Source organism: Lissotriton helveticus, chromosome 2_1 (assembly GCF_964261635.1).
Source record: "Lissotriton helveticus chromosome 2_1, aLisHel1.1, whole genome shotgun sequence".
Taxonomy (NCBI): domain Eukaryota; kingdom Metazoa; phylum Chordata; class Amphibia; order Caudata; family Salamandridae; genus Lissotriton; species Lissotriton helveticus.
In genome coordinates this window covers 1,817,175,587-1,817,199,770 of record NC_136059.1, presented here as the reverse complement: position 1 = coordinate 1,817,199,770, position 24,184 = coordinate 1,817,175,587, and the positions used below count along the sequence as shown (strand labels likewise).

The window sequence follows — 24,184 nt, the reverse complement described above, 5'->3', positions numbered from 1 at the left end:
TTAGACCTACTCTGGAACCTCAGATGTTATACTGTAATTTTGCTGTGCTGAATACATGGAGACATTCCTGCCACATATGATCAAAAAAGCACTCCAAGAAAAGGATGGACCCCTAGAAAATGATGGAATGTAGCTATGAAAGAAGACTTTTTACAATCAGAATTGAAAGGGTGCCTCTCTAATGCACTTAGCTGCTTATCACAGAATGTGCATGAAGGTATTTCAACAGAGGGATGCACAGACTGTGTTTTAAGAGCTTGTGGCAGTCAATGTACCATATCCAAATACTGAAAATCTGAAATTAGTCCATGCCCGTGCCAGTCTGTTAAAAGCCTAGGTCGCAGGAGAAAGTGGAGAAATCAGAAGAACAAAATCAATGAGCCGAATGAACTGAGGGATACAAGAAGAAAATGCCGAAGTTTACATCAAGTTTAAGAAGCAAAATATAGGCAGGTGCTAAAGTTAAGTTAAAAAAAGAAAAGGCACGGAACCAAGATAGTGCTCTTTCAATCTCTCCAGAGGAAGAACTTTCAGTTTAGATAAGCAAGTAAGACAGCAAGCAAATACATTACCTCTGTGTACATGAGCCTTAAAAGCAATGGCAAAAATGAAACAGGTTGTCTAAGTGTCAAATGTTAAGAAGCATAGCAGAATAGTTAAAAGATGTGCTGTTGACCGTCCAAACGATCATGGCATGCCACTTTCTTGAGATTCATCACCTTGTCACTTCACTTATACATACTGGAGCTCCTGTATGGAAGCAAGTGTACCCCGATTTTATTGCAAGACATTTACTGATTGGAAGCTGTAAGGTGGGAAAGGTCTGCATGCCAGGCATGTCATAAATCCTCTTTTCCGGTAATCCATTCCAACTTTTTTAGCACAAGTCTTGTCTAATTTGCTTGCACTATCACTGAAATTATACTTTTGTTTTGCTGACAAAAACTCTTACACATTTTCTTCATAGTCAGGGCAAGGGTTGCTATGTCTAAAACGAATAATATGCACAGTAGACTCTTGCCACCAATACAATGTTACCACTGCAAAGATGTACCACAATTAGTGGCTGGATCCAAGGTAGGTTAATCGACCTGAAAAATACCACTCTGGAACTGTAGAGCTGTGGAAAAGAAAAGTAACGGCTGCAATCAAGTACATTACAGTCACATGGAGAGCAAACTCCTGGACAACTGAAGCCCCACATTCTCCATTGAACCAGATTCAATGTATTGTAGGAATGACTCAACATCCAGACATAGATCAGAAGATAACAGAGTGCAGTCTGTGCCATGGCTGGGTGAAGTATCTGGGATGAATCTGAGCAACGAATATTGCAAGTATCATAGCACGTACTGTGATCAATTATATCTATTGCCAGTAACTATCACGGTAGAATGCATAGAACTCTCTTGATACCTAGCAGCCCAGGATACCAATTGAAATTCCTGCATGATCCAATGCCATCTATTGACGGTTCATCTTTTCTGAATGGTGCCAGCAGAACAGATGTTATCTGGACAATCACAGACTACACACCTGGAAACAGAACAGACTGATAGAGCAGATGACAAATCCCCCCTAGAGACACTTGTTAATAGTAACACAAGCGTAATGTTATAAGGTTAAAGTAGTACCCTCTTAGCATCACTCAATGGTAGCAACAGATTATGGTACCACCAATGTGCATGGTCTGAAAGTGCACAAACTCTATCTACAAATACCTGTCCTAAACCTACATCACCATAGAGAAATAACCCTTATTGCTTTCCACTAGACTGCCACATCACCGCAATATGACAGATCCACAAGACAGCCTAAGGCATGCAGCCCACTTACACTGAGATCAATAGCAAAATCACAACCTCTGTCAGATATTAAACATCTGCCAGACTTCAGAGGTAGTGACCCCTAGACATGCGCATCTTGAACTAAGTTATATGACAGATTTTAGCCACTGTCTCACATGACATTTTGGCTAGTATCATAAGAGCTACTCTAAAACTTTGGTGGATGACCCGCCCGATACCTCAATAGCGACTACCTATCCACACCAATAGATGCTACTTCACTTGTAGCATCTTACACAACCAGCATGTTCTAGTAATATCACTTTCGGCGTGAGCTATAAATTCCTCTGATCGCCACGTTCTCAAATAACAAATGGTGGGGAGGTGTGGGGGAAAGAAATCAAATTGGGTATTTTGGCAGTGTTTGCTTCTTGATTATTTTTTTGCATCTTCTACTTTCTAAGAATAAGTTGGCTGAGTATTTTGCAACTGCATCTACAGTAGTTGTAAGCATATAAGATGGAGTTCGAATCAGAACCCACATCACAATAATCAAGCGTTTACTCATAGAAAGAATAAAAGACCGCTATTCTAGCTCTCAAGCCAGATACGGCCTTACTATGTGTTACTTTAAATTCCCACCCATGCTATTGATACACTTACATCTCTGGACACTACACAATATTAATGTTAAACCATGGCACATAAACCCCCATAACTAAAAGTAACCTCATTAAACACGAAGAGCCTAAACCACCAAATCAAGAGAAAGAACATTCTAGACTTTATTTGTAAACTAAATGGTGATATCATAATCCTAGGGGAATGAAAATGTAACCAAGAATTCGCTCTTTCACTTAGACACAATAGATATGCAGATGTGGCTTGCTCCCCCCATTGGGAAAAAAACGAGGTGATAACCTTGATCTCTCATGCTTCTAAAATCAAAATGCTCTCATCCAGTGTGGACACAGTAGGGAAATGGATCATATCTAAATTGTCCAAAAATTAGGTACATTTTTATGTAGCCAATAATTAAGCACTAAATGCAGATGAGCAAGAATTCTGGACCACACTCACATAAAGCGTTCTACTCATTCCGAGTTAGTCACTCCTCACTTTTGCTGGGGACCTTAACCTCCCTCTAGACTCTATCATTGATAGGGACTCAGCGTGCACATACCATCACTCGAAATCACACAAACTCCTAAAACAACTTTGCGACAACATCCTAAAACATGCGTGGAGGGATCAGCACCCTACAGAAAGAGACTATACATGTTTTTCATCCCCACACTCAAGGTTTTCTCATATTGACTACATTCTGGTCTCAGGTGACCACTCCTACGACAATAACCAAACAACAATCAATCTGAGAATGGATGCTCATCACTCATGCATAATCCTATTGCTATTGGGTTTCGAAACTAGAAACAAAAACTCCCTCTGGGGGTTAAATGACAAAAACATATTGTCCCTCAAACATACTAGAAATTTCCTCACTGACCATCCCAACCGTGACTGCTCCTTTATAACTAGATGGGAAGCTCTCAAATCCATGATTAGAAGCACACTGATACAATTAGATCAAAAATGAACAAAAAGGCTAACTGAAAACTCTTAGCCCTAGAAAAAGTGTTCACAAATTTTGAATATCTCCACATACGCTCTAATAAGTAGTCTTATCTCACATCCCTAACTATAAAAATGTGTGTATATAATGTGTGTATATAATTAGATCATAAATAAGGCAGCAGGGACTTGGATAAACAAACAAAAGAAAATACGATGATGTGGTGGAAACAGGGTAGGGAAGATACTGGCATCCTATCTAAAAAATAAACAACAGAAGAATTTTATCATAACTATCAAAGACAAAAATAACAATATGCCAACAAACCCAGAAATGATTTCAGACACCTTCATAGCGTACTATGAGACTCTATAGTCAACTAATCAGGAGACAAGGAGAGTGACTGAGAAAAAACTTGAAAAACGTATCCCTCCCCTCACTCACTGAAGAAGAGGAGCAGGGACTGAAGTCCCCTATCTCTTTCCAAGAAATTGCAAAAGTGATAAAAAATCTAAAAACTGGTAAAGCCCCAGGCTCAGGTGACTTCTCAATACTATTCTACAAGACATTTGGAGATCACTCTGTGGCCTTCTTCTCCAACTATACATCCAATTTGCTAAAATGGGTACAATTTCTGGTACTCCTTCTAAGGCCTAAATGAATGTTATACACCAAAGAAGGAATACACCCTCTGCTGTCTTAGAATTACAGGCCAATATCCCTGATCAACATTAATTGTAAAATCTATGCTAAAATCCTTGCCAGCAGAATCCAACAATATCTGCCTCTTTCCAAGTGGGCTTTTAAAAAAATCGTCTCTCCAGTGACAACACCAGGCTACTTTACCATGTAATTGACAAAGCTCAAACAAGAACAAAAACAGTTGTCATTATTCTAAAAAAGCGTTTGACAAAGTAGACCGGATAAACCTTAACACATATTTAACCTTGGCACCCGTTTCATCCAAATGGTAATAGCTCTATACTCTAATCCGAGTGTCAGGGTCAGCCTGTGCCTTTGGCTTAACCTCCCAGGCCTTTTCACTGTGCCAATGCACACGTCAAGGATGCCCACTTTCCCCTTCCCTCTTTCTCATGGTACTTAAACCCCTTATAGTTAATATTACAAACAATGAAAACATTACAGGAATCAGGTTTGGAAAAACAACAGTTAAAGTACCTGCGTGTGCAGACGATAGAAAGCTGACCAGTCCATCCCACAAATCAATCAATAAATCAGTCAATCATATCATCTGTTAAGCGCACTACTCATCCGTGAGGGTCTCAAGGCGCTGGGGTGGGGAATGCTGCTACTGCTCGAAAAGCCATCGCTGAATTTACTAAAATCTCAGGATAAACCCTCAACACAGACAAGTCTGAGGTCATCCTATCAAATAATATAGGATTCATAGAGTTATTGGGTGACTCAGACCTTGCCTGGTAAGATCACATTAATTACCTCAGGCTTGAATTCTCCAAAAATATCATCAACTCGCTCAGTAACAAAAAAACACAGACTGTCAGGAAAGTAACTGACTTGTTGGATGGCTGGTCGCCTAACTGTTTAACATGGTGGAGAAAGATAGAGACATCGAAAATGATGACTGTGCCAATTATAAATTACTTAATCAGTATGTTACCACTCACTCTCTCTGACGACTTTGAGGAAAATAGACAGTCTCATTAATTAACCATCTGACAAGGGAAGAAGACTCGAATGTCACTAAAAAAACTGAGACTACCCAAAACCTTGGGAGGAGTTAATTTACCTAATTCTAATTTTGAAGCTTATCAAACAGCTTTCCTATTTAAACAAAGTACCCATTGGCTAACCCGGAGGGAGCACTACACATCAGTATGGCTGAAAATTGGACCTTCTATTATTCCTTGTGGGAATCTTATCTCATTCTTCTTAGTGAGAAAGGTTATCCTGCTGCACTCAAAATACATTATAAACAACATGGAAGGGGTTTTACTAAAAATTGACTCTCCTAAAAAACAAAATATGCCTATCTAACCTAGCCTCCATATGGAGCAACACCGGCATCAAATTGGCCGGTCTTTGATCCAGTGGCAGGAGTGGGTTTCATGAGAAATCTTTATTATCAACCAATTAAGTTCAAGAAAACTCCTGCTAACCTTTGCTAACTTACAACACACATACTCCTTATCCAATTTAAATTCCTATAACTTTCTAAAACACAAATCCTGCATTCAGAAACTAACCTACATGGATAAAACATCATCATTGCTTCAGTTTGCTAGTACACTAATCAAAGTGGGTCATGAGGTCTCCAGAATATATATTAATATTAAAGTCCAACTTCACCCAAATTCCTAAAAGGCACTCATAAAAAATGGACTAGAGATGGATTGGAACCAGAGAGCATCAAACACTGGGCCAAAATCACAAAATCCTAAACTCCTACTTTTTGTTTAAGTGCCAGTCCTGGCCCAAACTAAGGGGCATATGTACGAGGAAGTGGCAGAGTGAGACATTAGCCATCATGGCTTAGCACCTCGCTCCACCACTTCTGAAACGCAAGGCTGCACCATATTTACAAGGATATGGTGCAGCCTTGCATTTATCCCTCCGATGGTGCTACACTTAGCAGTGTAGCGCCAACGCAGGCACTCTTGCACCATAGTGCAAGGGTGTCTGCGTGCAGGTGAGGATTGTTTATGTGTAGGAAGGTGTCCCTTCCTGCACATAAACAATCCTAAAATGCCACTTTGTCACTCTTATGTGTGCTGCTTCATGAAGCAAACATGAAAGTCACAAAACTGCATTTCTTTTTACAGATTGTTTATGTACAGGAAAGGGGATCTTCCCGTACAAAAACAATCCATGGCAGTTTGCTTTTTCCATGTGTGCTGCACAAGGCAAAGCAAACACGATGAGAAATAATGCATTTCCTCTCGTTTCGCCAAGTTAAGACCAGGTTTTCCATGGTCTTAATTTTGGCCTTGCCCCCTATGTATGCTGCCCTTGTACATAGGGAGCAGTGTCAAAATCAATGGGTGTTGCAGTGGAACGCCCACCACAACACCCACTGCCCACCCCTTTCACGCTAACCATAGCGAAAAGGGGCCTTATTTAGAATGCAGCGTCAAGCCACCTTAAGTGGCTTAACGCTGCCTTGTAAATAAGGCTAAGCCCCTATGGCCACCACAATGTTGGAAAAAGTGGTGTTGTGGTGGCGATAGGTGCTTGTACATATGCCCTTAAATTTATGTTGCTACACAGAACTTTTTGAACTCAATCTCGACTACATAAACTGAAACTTAAGGAAACACCCACGTGTTGGAACTGTAACCAAAGGGTTGGTGACCTCTCACATATGATCTTTTACTCTGCAACTCTGGGCAATAGCTTGCTTAATCTCCACAAAGGCCCCAACAGCCCTGGGAAGCCTGGCTTCACCTTGAGGGTGCCCACGAGGGGCATCTCACAGGGAAAGCCAGGATGGGTTCCACAGCGGTATACAGCGCCAGGATGCCCCGAGATGGGGTGGCAGTGCGCTTTACAAGTATACACACATTTACATTTACATTTTACTTCTCATCCCTAGTAAAATATTGGGAGGACATATTTGAGTTAATCAGCACACTTTTTCAAATTCACGTCTGAAGAGAATTCATGTTCTTTTTAATGGGTTCCTTTGATTTACACCTAAAAAATGATAAAGATGGATACTTATTAGATCTTTTACTAACATTAGTGTGTAAACCCATCCTTAATAACTGTAAAAGTAGAGTTACGGTTACATCAGCAGTCTGGAGAAATTAGATCTCTTTCATCAGGGGTGCTGATACAACTTCACTTCAGACCACCCCTTGCTAAGCAAAATCAAGAGCAATTTGGTGCGCACTAGACAATTTTATGGCTAACACGAAACCCCTGTGAAGGATGCCTCCTACTCCTTTACTGCATGCATTAGGGAGCTAATAATAGTAATGATTGCGGAAAAAGAAACATACATTACGTAAGACAGTACTCTAGAATTCTAGATACTAACCTGACTGGTGCAAGCGACGGTCATGAAGTAGCACAGATTTTATAACAGGGATTAGATTTGCTGTGAGTATCCTTAATGTGGTCACTTTTATTATTACTGTCATGATGTATTTTTGTTCATTTATGAAATGTTTGCTTACTATTGTTTTTTATTATTGACATGCAATGTACTTATATATGTGTAACCATTCCTGATCCCATGGATTGATTTACTAATACAAAAGACTATGAATTAATTGTATAGAACAGACATGACAATCAGTAATTATTTCTTGCATCTCGTCTACGTATATGTAGTGATGTATTATCTTCTTTATATATTTATTTTTCCTTCTCTCTTGCTGTTTTATTATAAAATTTAATAAAGGTTTTTGAAATCAAAAGTGAAACATTGATTTAACATCCAATCACCACTCTCTCTAAACAAATCAGTCAATTCCGTTAGGATCTAATAGCCCCCCAAAACTTTTATTATCAAATAACAATCTTTTCTGGGCCTACTGGACCCAGAGAAGGACTACTACTACCTCTGGTTTGCTCATCTGATCTAATATTCCGATACAAGTTCAGATCTATTGGCTCCATGGCCACCCTGCACACACTTGGACCAGGGCTGCTGGACTCCCTTGTTCCTTCAATTAATTACCCACCCTTTTCCAACTTGCCAAACGTATATCACAAGCACTTTCTTCCAATATATGCTTCCTTTGACAAGATATTATTGCATTGCTATCTACCCACTCTTTTTTCAAGTCAAGTCAAATTTATTCAAATGTTCGGTCTTTTAAAACCATTACACTATATAATATCCTTACATTACTTAAAACATCCAATATATGAAAAAGAGCAGTTATAAAAAAAAGAATCTTCGTTCATTATTCTACACTTCGTAAAATCAAAGACCTATCCAAAAAGTGCTGCACCATAACATCATCCTCATCTTAAAAACCATCATCATAAAACTGTATATTAAATTATTTGGTTTATTCTACAATGCTTCCTAATTCCCTTAGATACAAATTGATGAATTTAATCCCCCTGCAGACCAGCGGAATCGAAGACCCACCCAACCAGGTGGTTACAGCTTCCCTGTATGTTTGTATGTTCATATTAATGAATATTTCTTTCAAAAGTATCTTTCTTTCTTTTAATAACTTCGGACATGCACAGAGAACATGTGATAGGGATTCATGTTTGTAGTTGCACAATCTGCAGTCTTGATTTTGGTAATCTACCCACTCATTCCTGCCTCCACGAACAGCTCCCCGGAACCATTTCTTGGAAGATGACGGACTTTTCACATTGCACGTGGCAATCAAATTCCCTCTGCGCGAGATTGGCATCTGATGCGATGGGCCTGGAGTCATCGCATCACCGTCCCTACCTAAATCACAGTCATTAAGAGGAATTTCACATCCCACATCCCAAGTATTAGGAGGGAAGGCACATCCCATCCTCCTGGGTACCGCCTTGGCCATTTTCCACATGACACTGCTGAAGGCTTCAACCGTCTAAAGAATTTAGAATAAAAACCCTGCCAAATTGATTCATGTATTTTTACGAGTAGAATGCTGCTACAGTATGTACATGACAGAAGACACAGCTTATGAAATGTATTATTTCTTCTTTAATTTAAAACAATATGTGTCCATCCTTTTCTGAGAGTTCCTTTTAAAAATCTTGGAAGTTATAGTAAATAAATAGGGGAAATCAGGAGACCGCATGACAGGTGGCATTGCACACAAATTTATTCGTCCGAGAAACTCCAATCTTTCTATCTTAATGTTAATGAAATGCATGTGTTTCTCGAACACAACACGTACATTTCACTCACTAGCTTTTTCAGATATCCTGCACTTTTGTGTTCGAACTCTGCATATAAATGGTTTGAATTCTGGCTAAGCCTACCTATTTTTGGCGGGAGTATTGATTCCTAACTCCAGTCTCCGCTGACCTTTTTAAAATTCTGATCTATACAACATTTCGAAATGTTTTGGTCAGGTATGATTTACTCAGTAGCACTCCCCAACCTATTCGCGAATATAATTACATCGTTTAAAGAACACAATCATCTATACTGTGTCCCAGAAACTAACCAGGTGCTAATGTTTTGGAAAGAGTGGAACTTATTAATATTACATCTTTGAAATACAAGTCAAAAAAACATTCTTTTGGCTTTTAATTCAGAGAGCAGTAGCATAAAAGTGCCGCTGCATTGAGCTGGTGAACAAACCTTGATAGCACCAAGTCGTGATTTAGACAAACCACATATTTTGTTTTATAAAAGCAGACAAATCACTGATCACAATTCCTTAAAAAAGTCCACGGTCACGTAAATGCAAAGCTGTAAATGGAGTTGTGCACCATGTGCAAACAAAAATTGTTCAAAGCATTATTGGTGAGGAACAAAATGAGGTTCCCCCATGGCCTTAACATACTTTTGTATAGGACATAGCTCATATATTTAGTTAATCAGATTAACACAGGTACACACATGATCTTCATATATTTCTTGATGTTTTATTCATTTTTTGTGTAGTATATCAAAGAAGACTTTTCTCTTTTTTTGTAATTTTTTTCTCTTTTACCAAAATGTATTTCACAATTAATCAATAAAACATATAAACATTTAAATTAAATACATAGTTTATTAATCTCTATAATTCAGTATCTCTATAAAAACACTTTCTGTAGTGGAAAAACAAGCAAATACACACTATTCAACATTCATACCTGCTCATTCATACACATATACACACTTCTATTTACACCCTGAGTAATTTCTATGGTTGAGGTGACACTGATGTTAGTCATCAATCTTCACGCCAGGTCGACGCGCGTTTCGGTGGATTCGTACCACCTTCCTCAGGACCAACAAAGGAAGAAATTGCTCTTCCGTGTGTGTATGCAGGGTACCCTTAAAGCACATATGACCAGATGTATAGAATAAAATTCTATTTCTTCAGTTGTTTGGTTGATCATACGATTTTAATCATTCGGAGAGTAGGAGTTTGTATACCCAAGAAAATAGTATAAAATTCTATTTCTTCAGTTGTTCGGTAGATCATACGATTTTAATCATTCAGACAGTAGGAGTTTGTATACCCTAAAAAAATCAGTTGAGTCAAAGGACTTAGTATTTATACTTGTCTGCTGTCTTTATGCCAGTTTTTGAGGCAAATAGGTCGCGGCAACCAAAGGTTGAGAAGGAAAGCGCAGCTCTGTTTTTACTCGTATTAATCATCAATGGCTCGATCTCTATGGCTCCTGTTTCTTAATGTTGTTCTGATAGTTGTTGTCCTCTCTTCTCCCTGGTCATAAAGTAAGATAAGAGGGGTCCCGAATGTATGCTATTATTGGTGAGGAACACCTTAGGCCATATCAGAAACAGCTGCTACCCGTTTTAATGTGTTCGCACTGCATAAAGCACATCCACCTAACGCAGAATTTCTCTGAGTTAGAGCATGATATTCAGATGACACTTATACAAGAGTAGAGAACTGTTTCTGAGAGTTTCTGAGTAGAGAGGTTAAGGGGCAGCCCACCTCATTGGCTCCTTCACCAGGGCTGCCCCACATGATCACACCTATTTAACCTCTCCTACCAGGGCATTTCAGGCTAGGAATGGGCCTTGGAATCAAACCCATACCTTCTACCTCTCACCCCACCATCTTATTGGTGCCTTCAATGGGATAGTCCTCTGCTGGCTCTCGGTGGATTCTGCATTACACGCTGTTGGTGGATTACGGGCATGTTTAATAGCTAGGTTGCATGTTGCTCCAATGTGATGACTTTACAGTGCCGGCCATGAGCTGGATAGATTTCATAAAGCACCCTCCTGGTAGTTTGACAGTGCCCTCGATGGGCAGGTTCGCTGGCGTTCTTCGGTTGTCTCCATATACTAGCTACTGTTTTTTTAAAAGTGCCTCCAATGGGCAGATCCTCTCCCTTCCATGTCTCTCTTATAAAACCCACTGGTGGTTTAGCACTACCTCTGTGTTAGAAATTGGATCTCTGGTTGGCTAAGGCTTGCAGCAAAGCCAGGCAGAGATCACCACTCTAATCAGGGCAAGGGAGTTGCACACCAAAGATAACCCCTGCTCACCCCCTTGGTAGCTTGGCACGAGCAGTCAGGCTTATCCCTGAGGACATGTGTAAAGCATTTGCACATGCACACAGCAACAACATCCCAGGCACACTACAAAAGGAACTCCACACAAGTTTATATCAAAAATAGCCTTTGTATTCTCATAACACATTAGAATGGTAAACATATAATATACATGGTGCCACATGGCACTAGGTCAAATTTACAAGGGATTATATACACCTGACATGGCCCACTGGCCCACTGTCAGAACGCATCATAGAGTGAACTTAGTAAAAGTAAAACATATCATAAACGTACAACCAGTAACCACTGGTAATCACTGTACTTAGCATCAGCCTGTAACATAAACTACATTATGCACAGTATCACATTAGGGCAAATTACATTCTGCGCCATCCTCACTAGCATAAACACATTATGCAATCCTCTCATAAGTCTAAACGCATTAGACCCTAACCTCCTAAGCATAACTCACATTAGGTGCCTAAATCACAGTGGAACATAATCTCACTAGCATAAAGGATAATATGCAAAACAACCTCATACTCATAAAAATCACATTTAGAGGTATCAAAACAGGGTGCGTAAATCATACTACCTGAATCACATTTCCTAGCACCACATAAATCACATTAGAGCCTAGCGCTCTTTCACTCTCAGTTCCCCTGGAAAACTGGCCATCTCAAAAGGGGCTCAAATGCCCTATGTCAAAGAGTCAGGGCGCGCTGCCAAGGCAACGGAAGTCAAGAGTGCGCACTGCGCAAACCTAAACGTAGAAGCTGCCCACTATTTGCTGGGCAGCTGGGAAAGAATGGGGCAAAGGAGTGCATCTCATTCCTATCTCAAAACACATGCCCCCCCAAAGAACTGTGGCCTAAATGTTGCAGCTGGCACTAAGTGCTGCGCAGCTGTAATACAAATGAAGGCCCTGGCACCACTGTGCCTCCTCTCCCACTCAGAGTCTCTCTATCTATTGAGCCCAATTTGTGGCAGCTGCCTGCGCTGGTGCGGCGCAGCTGATAGTACAGAAACGGGGCCCTGGCACACATGTTCCTTCTGGGCCTCACTGGGGCTCTAATGAATAATATTGCCCCCATCAGTGCAGCTGCCCACTATCAGGTGGGGCAGCTGGGATAAATAACTTGAAGGGGCCCTACTAGGCTTTTAATCTAAATTAGCCCCCCAAAGCATAGCAGCTGCCCACTGTCAGGTGGGGCAGCTGGGAAAATGGACACCACAAAGGACCTGGGCACGGCTGGGCCCTCTGGACCCCCACAGGCCCTAAAACAAATATGGCCCACGTTGGAGCGGCCCACAATGGTGGGTCCGCTCAGGACAACCGTCACAGTGCCCTCACTGGCACTACACCACACAGCTTGCCCCCACTCACAGGGTCTTGTTCTGCAACATGCAGGGCTCTCTTCCAACATGAGAGCCTTGCTGACGTTGGACAGTTCCTCTCCCTTTTCTCGACTGCGGCACCTCATCACGTGGGGCTCCGTCCTCATGGCAGGAGCCCCGCCTGGAGACTTCCTTGGTTTGCCAGTGCTGGTTGGGCTCCCGCCTGGCTTCAGCAGACACCCGGGTCTCCCCCAGCTCACGGGAGGCCCGGTTACTTCTGGGGGCACGCACTAAAGCCCCGCCCACAACCAGGCCACTATGCCTGTCTTCTGGGTCGCGCTTGTAGCGACCCGGAGAAGTGCCAAAAGTGGCTTGGGCCGCGGCGGTGAAACGCGGGTGAGCTCCCGCTTCAATTCAAAAGCATTGGCGGGATGGGCACCCGCTATAAAGGCACCACAATGCGGGGTGGGCACCCGCAATCAAAGGCATAATGGAGGAATCTCTAAGCGAAGCTCCAGCGCCACAGGGGAATCCAAGTTAAGCATTCCCATTGCGCGGAAAAGAGCCAGGTGCTCCTTAAAATAAAGCAAAGCGCTCACAGGATGCTGGAACAGCCTAAAGTCCTTAAGGCTAAAAGATGAAGCAAAAGGTCCCAGGGGCATAGCTGGGCCCAGGAAGGCAGCCCTTCTGGCAGGTACTCCTGGGCCCCAGCAGCAGCACGCCCCGCAGGAATCAGGAACCAAGTCTGCACAATTTCATGGGGTCACAGCCCCTGTAATTATATTACAAAATCCCATTGTGTCACAGCACAGGGCTTGGGAATACCAGTCAGAACTGGTTTAGGGGAGTTTTGGAGCACTTTGTTTTGCTCAGCTCCTCTCTCCTTAGTCAGGTGGGGGCTCAGGGATCAGACACACCACAGGGGGTGGAGCCAGCATTGTACTAGGGAAGCAACAACCTATTTAGAGTCAGGGGATCACTCCTCCCACCACTCTAAGCACAGGTGTCCCATTCAGCCTTGCACTGACTCATCCCTCCCCTCCTGGTGCCACCCACACCTCTCAGCTCCTGTCAATCACAAGCCAGACATACAATTCAAATCAAGCAGGCAGACACACAGTACACAGAAATCCCAACTTCTAAAAGTGGCATTTCTCCACCAGTCAACATAAATCTGCGGCGGCGGTGGTGAGCGCAGCAGGGACACACCGTCCAACTGGTGGAGCTGAGCGGTTAGGGGGAGCGACCTGCTGTTTCAAGCCCTTGGGGATCTTCTTTCAAGCAGGTGACAAAGTAAACTGCAAAGTCCTTTTCTCCTTTCCATGGCAGCAAGTAGGTACTGCTGGCCAACTCCAGACAGCAAACAGCACAGGGGCAGTATTCCTCCTCTGCTTCTCTGGCTCTTCTCCTTGGCAAAGGTTCCCCTTGATTCCCAAAAGTGATCTAAAAGTCTGGGGTCTGGGCCCCTCTTTTTAGACACCAAAATCCTTTGTTCTCTGAAGGCAGAGTGTTTCCGTACCCAGCCAAAACCAGTTATGTCTTCACTGGTGCAGCTTCCTGGCATGATGTGGAGACAGCATTGATGAAGGCAGACCAGGCCCATTCAGGTGAAAGGAAATCTCCTTCCCATACTCTAAATGCAGCCCAGGTCTATTTAGCCCTGCCCTGACTCATCAGACTTCTTGAGCCGCTGCCCCTCTCCAGCCCCTGTCATCCAAAAGCCAGTCATGCAATATACAAATATAGCAGAGGCACACTGGATGGTTAGGCAAGAAAATACCAACTTTCTAGAAGTGGTGTTATCAAACACAGAATGTAAAAATCACCCTCACTAAAAGATGCATGTTAACATTTTGAGTTCAAGCATACACAATTTATTTTTCTACCTTGTTTCCAGGGCCAGTTATGTTTATAAGATACACATTCTGTCCTATAGGAACAGGTAGCCTTGCAATAGTGAAAAACAAAATTGGCAGTATTTCACTGTCAGGACATACTACACACATCAGGGAACGTCTTACCTTTCACATTCAACGCACCCTGCCCACAGGGGTACCTTGGGCCTAACTTAGGGGTGACTAATTTGTAGAAAAGGGAAGGTTGAGGGACTGACAAGTGTGTGCACCCGTCAAGTCGACATGGTAGTCCAGACTGCAAACAGGCTCTGCAATGGCAGGCCAGAGTTACATTTTACAGGCTTACTAGTAAATCAAATATGCCAATCATGGAATCACTAACATATAACAACAATTTACACAGGGAGCACCTGCACTTTGGCACTGAACAGCAGTGGCAAAGTGCCCAAAGCATCTACACTAGCAAAACAGAATCCAACACACAGCAAAAACACATGAGGAAAAGGCAAAAATGCATGGGGGGACCCATGCCAATGGTACCAGGTCTAACAAGGAGGATTTGCACAAGCGCTGATGCACAGAGCTCATTGAAGGATTTTCAAGGAGTGTGATGAAAGCCGTGAGATGCAGAACTGCACAGTTTAAGACCGAGGTGTAATTATTTGTGTACAAAGAAGAGTTTCGGTGAGAGGTTCCTCACCGGTGAACTGGAGTGTTATTCTTAATTTGTTGTCTGTGTTTTTTTTATTATTTGATGTCATGATGAATTATTTTCCCAGTCCTGTTGAGTGTGTAGAGGGGGGCTTGTGAGTTGAGTAACAGTTTGGTCCTGAAGTTTCATTGTATTTTGTTGAGTGATATGTTGGTCCCAAGTAAAGGTTGCCTGATACCCATGGTGAAATTCCAGTGCCTGGAAATGGGTAAGAGTTGGAAGATAACCTTGCGAGCATGCCCTGTGTGCTTGACAATGTGGGTTGAAAGACACCCATTACGTGGATCGTTTTAGGGGTTACGCTGTCATGCCCAATGCAGCAGAGAGTAGGTGAAGCCCTGGTCTTGCTTAAGTGAATTGTGAAGGGGGTTGCCCTGGTCCTGCCGTGAGCTGTGTAAGTGCAGTAGAGGGTATGTGGTCCCTGGCCCTGTTAGATGTTTTGTAAGTGCAGTAGAGGGTATGTAGTCCCTGGTCCTGCTGTGAGTTTAAGTAAGGTAGAGGTTATGTGGTCCCTGGTCGTGTTAGCTCTTGTGTAAGAACATTTTTAGTGTATGTAATTCCTGGTCCTGCTGCTGTAGACACAGAAGAGGGTGTGCAGTTCCTGGTCCTGCTTTGATTGTTTAGAGACACCCATTGTTGAAGGTTATAAAGATACTCATTGCAAAGATGCCATTTGTGTGAGGCAAGGTGGGTTGAAAGACACCCCTTGTTGAGGGTTGTAAAGATACCCATTGTGAAGATGCCCTGTGTGTGGGGTGATGAGGGTTGAGAAACACCAATTGTGTAAGGGTTGCAAAATACCCATTGTAGCTGTTTGATTGAATTGTAACTTCTTCTGTCCTTATGATTTGATGTATGTGGAGATGGTAAATTTATGGGACTCATTGATTGTTTTATTTATATTTTGTATTGTTTCTTTAAATAGAGGGTAATGTGTTGTAACTTGCCTTGGTTACTATTCATCCTCCCCAGTGTTCCAAGTCCTTGTTGCTCAGCCAGCATGTGAGGTCATTAGAATGTTGGATGTGTTTGTACTTGGGTGAATGTTGGTTGATGGAATGGGCTGAGCAGCAAGGATGCTGCTCCCGGTGGGGCATTCCTGTGACTTGTAACTAAGCTTAATAAACCTTCATCCACAGTCTATATGACTTATCTTTGCACCCTCTTTCATTCATTGGTATTAAAACAGTGTTACAATCAAGGATCTAGTCTTGTGGGTTATAAACGATGTATGTTTATTAAGTTAGAGCTGGTTGCAGGTAAATCAGGTAAAGCCCCACCAGGAGCAGCATCCTTCTGCTCAGCCCTTCTCACCCCAACTGCCCACTCATCCAAGCGCAAACACTCTTAACATTCCAACCATCCAATGAGATCACTCATTGGCTGAGCAGCAGGGACTTGGAACTCTGAGGAGGATGCATAGGAACCAAGACCGATCACAACACTTTCTCATTGTTTTATGTGCGGCGTTTTCTGCGGTTGTAAAGATCCTACAAGTAAAACTACACTCTTCATTTGTGAATAACAAAAAAATAGCAAATTAACACTAAAAAAGTAATTTTACCTAGCTGAATAAGCCCTGATATGAGACGGTTTCGTTCTAGTTCTGCTGTGTTGGTTTTGTTTGAAGAATAGATTGCTGAACGTACTTACCCTTGGTTAGTCTGCAATGCCCTAGTCATAGACTTTCCTGCACTGTGACGCTTTAATGTGTTTTTTTGATATAATAACATTATACTTTGTGATATATCTCTATACCTCATACCTGAAATATTAAACCAGGTGAGTCAGGTGGATTTGCAAGTCTAGTGCAGCTCTCATCCTTGTCCTAGGTATTATGATGAGGTCACAGAAGACTCAGGGTGTGCCCAATTTACTTAGAGTTGACTTAAAAAAAGACCACTCCAGGGAATCGAAGGCTTTTTTAGTGTCGTGGAGCGTATCTGCAACTGGAACGGTTAGGGAAATTTAGTTCAGGACCGCAAACTTAGTATGGAGTTAATGGAGGTGGAGTGATGTGGCACAAAGCACATCTAGAGGGGGTAGATTATGTGCTCCATGAGTAGGGCCAGGCATGTGGCATGTTGCAATGACTTTAGCTAGTATTTTGTTGTCATAGTTCAGGAGAGACAGCGATCTGTGTTGTGTAGGTCCTAAAAATACATAGGATTTGCGCGTTGGTTAGACAACGTAAATGGAGGGAATGGTATAAAGACTGATTTCAGACACCCCCACAGGATATGTCAACCTATAGGCCAGCAAACTCACAGTCCCACTTTAAGCCCCTGAACCCTATCAAGGAGCAAATATTTTCTGGCAACCATTGAACACGACAACCCTCCACCCTCCTGAGATCGTGGAAACAGAACAGTACTTTTCGCTCAGTCAATCGTGCTCAGGTAGCCTCAGAGAGATACACAGAATAAATGTTGGGGACGTTTACAATAAGCATTTATTGAACCAGCGCCATTCTAGTATAAAACATGTTTGCTGCAACAATCAATAGAGAGAAGTAAATGTAAGAGATGACAAGAACAAACAGCGTAAACAGTAGATACATTTCTACCATGGTACTAAGCAATGAATGTATGCAGGTATATATAAAAACAATAATCTTAGCATACTCCTACTAGGCGTACCCTACCTAAGTGTACCTTAATGCACCTAGCATGTATGTGGGTGTGAAGTCAAGAATCCCTGAGGAAAGAGCCAACCCCACCAATGATGGAAGAGAATGAAGGACCCCGTCTAGGTCATGAGTGGGCCACCAGCAAGGGATGTCTGACCTCTGCGTGCTGAAGCATCAGTGTGCAGGGACCTCTGTGTCAGTGTCAGCATAAAAGAGTCTCCTCTTCTTACATTGTTGTAAATTAGCGGCGATCTGGGTTAGCATTTAGCTGAAGCCATCTTGTATTCGGCAGCCATCTTGTCTGCCATGTGCTCACCATGTGCTCTGTCCTACCTTGCTGTTGTATACTCTTGCACTCTGCCTATAAACAGACTATATTTAGGCTCTGCTACTTTGCACATGCGCAGAGGAGACTGTGACTGTCCATACACCTGTTCTAGTCTGTAAATGACAGGTTATTCTTACCGAAGTCAGCAAACTGCTAGCTCCACCCTACTGTTGACTGTGCATTTCTGTATGACCTTTCATGTAAGTAACCCTTCACTTCTGTACTTGTACCGCCTTCTTTTGAGCCCCTGTGTTGGTATAAAAGGACCATACTCCTTCTGTTAAGTGTGCTACTTCATACTCTACCGAAGGGTGTTGTGTGAATTGGTTCCACCTCATGAGGTTTATTAATTAAGGCTTTGTTTTATATTCCAGTTTCCGTGCCAACTTCTTTCCTATTGGTCTGAGGACTTGTGCAGAGAAGGGCGAACCCCTAGCACTGGTAGGCCTGGCTGAGACCCACCCTGCTGACAAATTGGCGCCCAACCAGTGGGTCTCATCGGCGATTCGGTTGCCTGAAGGAGCGGTCAAAACGAAGGATTGGAATCTCGCTACAGACGATCATTGCCCGAGGAGACCCGTGTCTTGGCAAACCATAGCGTTTTTCCTCTCTTTCTGATCTGACCATCCAGGTGGTGCCGGTCCTCGACTGAGATCTCTTCTGTTGATTCGCTGTGCAGTGACCGTTTGGTTGATTTAAGAACTTGGCAGTTGGAATCTGGACACCAAGGGATTGGTAAGGGTTGTTTTGATGCACACTTGCTGTTGGTTTGACGCTTGGGATTGGTAATGTTGTTTTTCGATGCTTGCTGTGGCTTTGGAATTTGTATTGGCCAATTTGGGATTTATAAGTGATTGATATATGAATTGCAATTCATATAGGCAGGTAATGAGGAGAATTTTTTCTGTTTTGACTAAGATTTGAACGGCACACCGTAAAACCATACTTTAAGCGCTACTTTGTGTATAATACTGCATATTCTGCACTATTTTTAGCATGCCTGTTTCTAGCACACTTCGAAGGATGTGTTGCTTTTATGGTGGTACCAGTTTAATACTTGATGAAGCACAACCCCCCCCCGGAGGGGACGCCCAATAGAGACATGTATATTAAGTATGGTATTTCTTCTATAATGTGCAACACGTTATGGAATAAATATACTAGTAAGGATACTGAGGTGCGTTGGCCTATGCATGGGTCATTTGATTTACGAAAGATTCAGTATGTGGAACAATGTATGTTCTAGGCAAGATATGCTTGATTGTGTACGAATGTGGGAGAAAGAAGTGCGTGTACGAATGAAGCGTGAACAAGCCTTGATTGAAAAAGAACAGCGAAAGAGCATTCATGCGAAAGCGTTAGAAATGAAAAATAAAGAAATGAAAGAACTAAAAGAGAGAGAGGATAGGGAGTGCCATTTACAGGTAACTGGCCAATACGCTGTTCGGCGACTTCTCTATCCTATCCTTAATAAATCCTTAATAAACCGCTAGATGATTTCTTGTTATTAGATCGTTCTCCTCCTCCGTATACTTTTCCTTCTGCTCCTCATGAGTCAGATGAAGACTCTTCTGCAGACCAGGAGAAAGCACAGGAAAGTCATTCTATGTTGTCTGCTGAGCGTGCGGCTGATCTTAGATCCGCTGCTCGCAAAGCCGTTCGTAGCCCCTGCTTCTGAACTTTTAGATGACATAAAAAGTTGGCAGGAAAGGGAGCAAATATATTTTACTGAGGTATTTGCCGCAGAGGTCCTTGAGCGATTTGGGAAACATTCTGAGGAATTAGAGCCCGTTGATGTAGCAAATGAATGTAAGCAAATGTGTGATGATCTATTTTGTCTTTTCTCAGGTGGCTGACTCAATCAGATGTTTGGTTAAACTGCATGCTGAAGCAGTCCATTTGCAAGACGAGAAAAAGGCTGCAGAGGCAGCTGCACAAACATCTCAGATCAGCTTGACACTGGCTTCTGCTTCTGGAACAGATAAGACTATGATAGTTCATGCGAAACCTATGCGGGAAGCCGCACCTTTGTATGTTCCTCCTAGAGGCGAGGGAACAAGTGATAATAAGGATTCCACTGATGCAAAGGGTTATTTAATTTATAATTGGGTTTACACTCCTTGTAATAGAGTGGATGTCATGGCTCTTAAAGTGGGATACATGACATGCCTCATGAACCATGGGAGTTGCATGGCGAGATCAACACACCTGTAGAACACCTCCCTTGCACTCAGTGATGTTACACTGCATTTTGACCAGCTTTGCATTGCTCTAACAGTACACCATTCAAAAGCACACAACTGGCTTTGCATGTCTCAACATGTGTAACTTGGGTTTTTGCATTACATGTGCACCATGATGCATGGTGCATGTATGAAGCACAACCCTCATACATATCGCCTTATCTGCATCAGCAGACTCCGAAATGGCAATTTTGTCATTCATTTCTTCCTTTTAGTAGGTCTTTTATGTACTTCAGTTCTGCTTACCAAAAAGTAGTCCATTCCCAATGGTCTACGATGGCCTATGTGTTGATAGGGATCACTGACAGAATATAGAATGCCAAAATATCGACCTACCAAAATATTGTGAACAAATAAGGAATGCAAAAATATCGAATTCCTATCTGCAAACAGGTAAGTACAAAAATATTGAATCAAAAATATAATTGTAAAAATATAGGTAGTCAAAATATCGAATTTTATTGAATGTTTTAATTGTAATTAAAAAGTAATGAAATAATAAATATAATTACCTAAAACATACTTAAAAATACTTAAATACCCTTAAAATTAATAACTAATTAATGTAAGTTAAAAAAAAGAAACAGACAATTATATTTTTTAATACATATGTATATATTAACGTAATATTAATAAAAAATATACAATATTTTTACCATAGGATAGCGGGAGGGTAAAAATTACCATTCCCACTCCAGTGAGTGCAACAGTTGGGAAAGCGTTGGATAGCGTAGGGGTAAAAATTACTATTCCCACTCCAGAGAGTGCATCAGTAGGGAAAGCGTTGGATAGCGTAGTGGTAAAAATTACTATTCCCACTCCAGAGAGTGCTACAGTAGGGAAAGCGTTGGATAGCGTTGGGGTAAAAATTACTATTCCCACTCCAGTGAGTGCAACAGTAGGGAAAGCGTTGGATAGCGGGAGGGTAAAAATGACTATCCCCACTCCAGAGAGTGCAACAGTAGGGAAAGCGTTGGATAGCATAGGGGTAAAAATTACTATTCCCACTCCAATGAGTTTAACAGTGGGGAAAGTAATGATTCAATATATTAATTTAAAAAAATGAAATATCAATACAAATAAAAAGTGTATTAAAATTAATAACTAATTTAATATTATGTAATAATTAATCAATTAGAATTGCAAATAAATATTAGTTATTAAAATGAATTACTTATTCATAATTAATTAACAACTAATTAATGTTCAATAACAAAAACTAATTAATAATAAAAAATAATACCAATTAAAAATGAATTAACAGTAAATTATTTATCAATACACAAAAAGTATTTTTAACATGTAATTAATTACAATTAAATTACTTCCCACCCTATTCCCCTATAGAACCACAATCCGCTACGGAAAATACATTTATACAATTATCATAATTATCAATTAATCAATTAATACACATTGATTACCAATTAAAAATTAATTAACAATGAATTCAAAATGAATACCAATAAATAAATACAAATATTTCATTAATTACAATTAAATTACTTCCCACCCTATTCCCCTATAATCCCACTATCCGCTACAGATCTAAAAAGCAAAATTAAATTAAAAGTAATTAATAATTTCAAAAAATTCATATTTAATTTAATATAATTACATTACTTCCCACCCTATTCCCCAATAAACCCACAACCCGCTCCAGAATTAAATTACGTAAAAATTAAATAACATAAAATTCATTACTTAAAATAAATGAATCATACATTACAAAAATAATATACACTTTTCACACATATACTAACATACAAAACACTTTCGATATTATAAAAAATTCGATATATTTTAATGCCTATGTTATATGTTAATGTTAATGCTATTTATAGAGCGCACAAATACCAAAAATGGGGTCTCGGCGCTAAGGACAGCAAGTAACCCTACAAAACACCCCTCACTGAAACAGCCAGGTTTTCAGGCTTTTTCTGAAACTCATGCGGGAACTGGCCTTCCTGATCTCAAGTGGAAGAGAGTCCCACAACCTGGATGTGCTGTGCTGAAAGCTCCACCCGCCCCTGTGCAAGGTCCGGAACTTAGGCACCACCAGGAGATTTGCCCTGGTGGAACGGAGCTGTCTAGCTGGCTGATACCACACAAACAGCTTCTGAAAGAAAGACGGACTATTTTGCATCAGGGCTTTATGGGCCACACAGAGAGCCTTGAATTTAATTCTTTGCTTCACTGGCAGCCAATGCAACTTCCTAATTTCCTCTGTGGCTGACTTGTACAGCGGTAAATTCAACAACAGGTGAGCTGCCGAATTCTGAACTACCTGGAGTTTCCTCAAACATTGCTTCTGGGCATTCAAATAAAGCCCATTGCAGTAATCCTGCTTCGACTGTATAAGGGAGGTAATCACCACTTTCTTGGTTTGCGCTGGAATATAGGGTAGTACCTTCCTAATTTTCTTTATAAGGAAATGGTAAGCAGACACAATGGCATTTGTTTGTTGAACAAATATCAATCGATTATCAATCAACACACCCAAGTTTTTAGTTTTTGCCGTTGAAGTAGGCGGGGCACCCATTTCCGCAGGCCACCAAAGATTACTCCAAGAGGGATGTAGGTTCCCGAAAATCAGAACTTCCGTCTTGTCGAAATTTAATTTAAGACAATGCCTACTCATCCAATTGTTGATCGCTGCCATGCAGTTTTGAAACTGCAAGGCAGGCGAGACCTGGTTTTTGTATGCTTCTACCACAATCTATGAATCATCTGCATACGATGTTAACATAAAACCAAAGTCTCTGACCAATGGAGCAAGTTCGGAGACATACACATTGAATAACGAAGGACTCAGCGAGCTACCCTGCGGAACTCCGCATGGCAGCAGATAGGGGGGTGAATTAAACCCATCGAGAGACACTGTTGATCTCCTCTCCTGCAAAAAGGAAGCTAGCAATGCAAGGGCCATGCCGTCCACACCCAAAATTTTTAATTGGTGCAGCAGGAGAGTATGGTCAACAGTGTCAAACGCAGCAGAGAGATCAAGGAGAATCAATGCGGCAGAGCCTCCTCCATCCATAACCGCTCTGATCTCCTCGGTCACCTTAATAAGCGCTGTCTCTGTGCTGTGTTCCTGACGGAAACCAAACTGGGAAGAATCCAACAACCCATTGTCATCAATGAACTGAGTTAATTGACCGTTCAAGATTTTGTCAGAAATTTTTGCCGGCAATGGAAGACGAGAAATGGGACGATAGTTCAGCGTGTTGGAAGCATCTAGAGTAGGCTTCTTTAGTAAAGGGAGAGTAGATGTCTCCTTCCAGCTCACGGGAAAACTGCCTGACAAGAACATCCTATTAAAAATATCAGCAATAACAGGACTCACCACGTCGACCAATTCTTTCAGAAAGGCCACTGGACATGGGTCTGAAGGAGAGCCTGCCTTAGCCTCCAATATGTAGCGGCTCACCATAGTCGCCAACACAGGAAAAAACTCCATAAGCCTACTCATGCCGTTGTCCAAAAACTGCCCCTCAGCGGCTATTTGTGGACACAGGCCATCCTTAAAAACGCTAAAAATGTCCAGCACTTTAGTTTTAAAAGTAGAGGCTATATCATTCACAAAT

At 41.6% G+C, this 24,184-nt stretch overlaps 1 pseudogene; it reads right to left on the bottom strand.

Annotated features, from left to right (window-relative positions):
• Positions 1-948: 948 nt before the first annotated feature.
• LOC144820326 (progestin and adipoQ receptor family member 3 pseudogene) lies at positions 949-23,139 on the bottom strand (annotated as a pseudogene).
• Between the last annotated feature and the right edge of the window lie 1,045 nt (positions 23,140-24,184).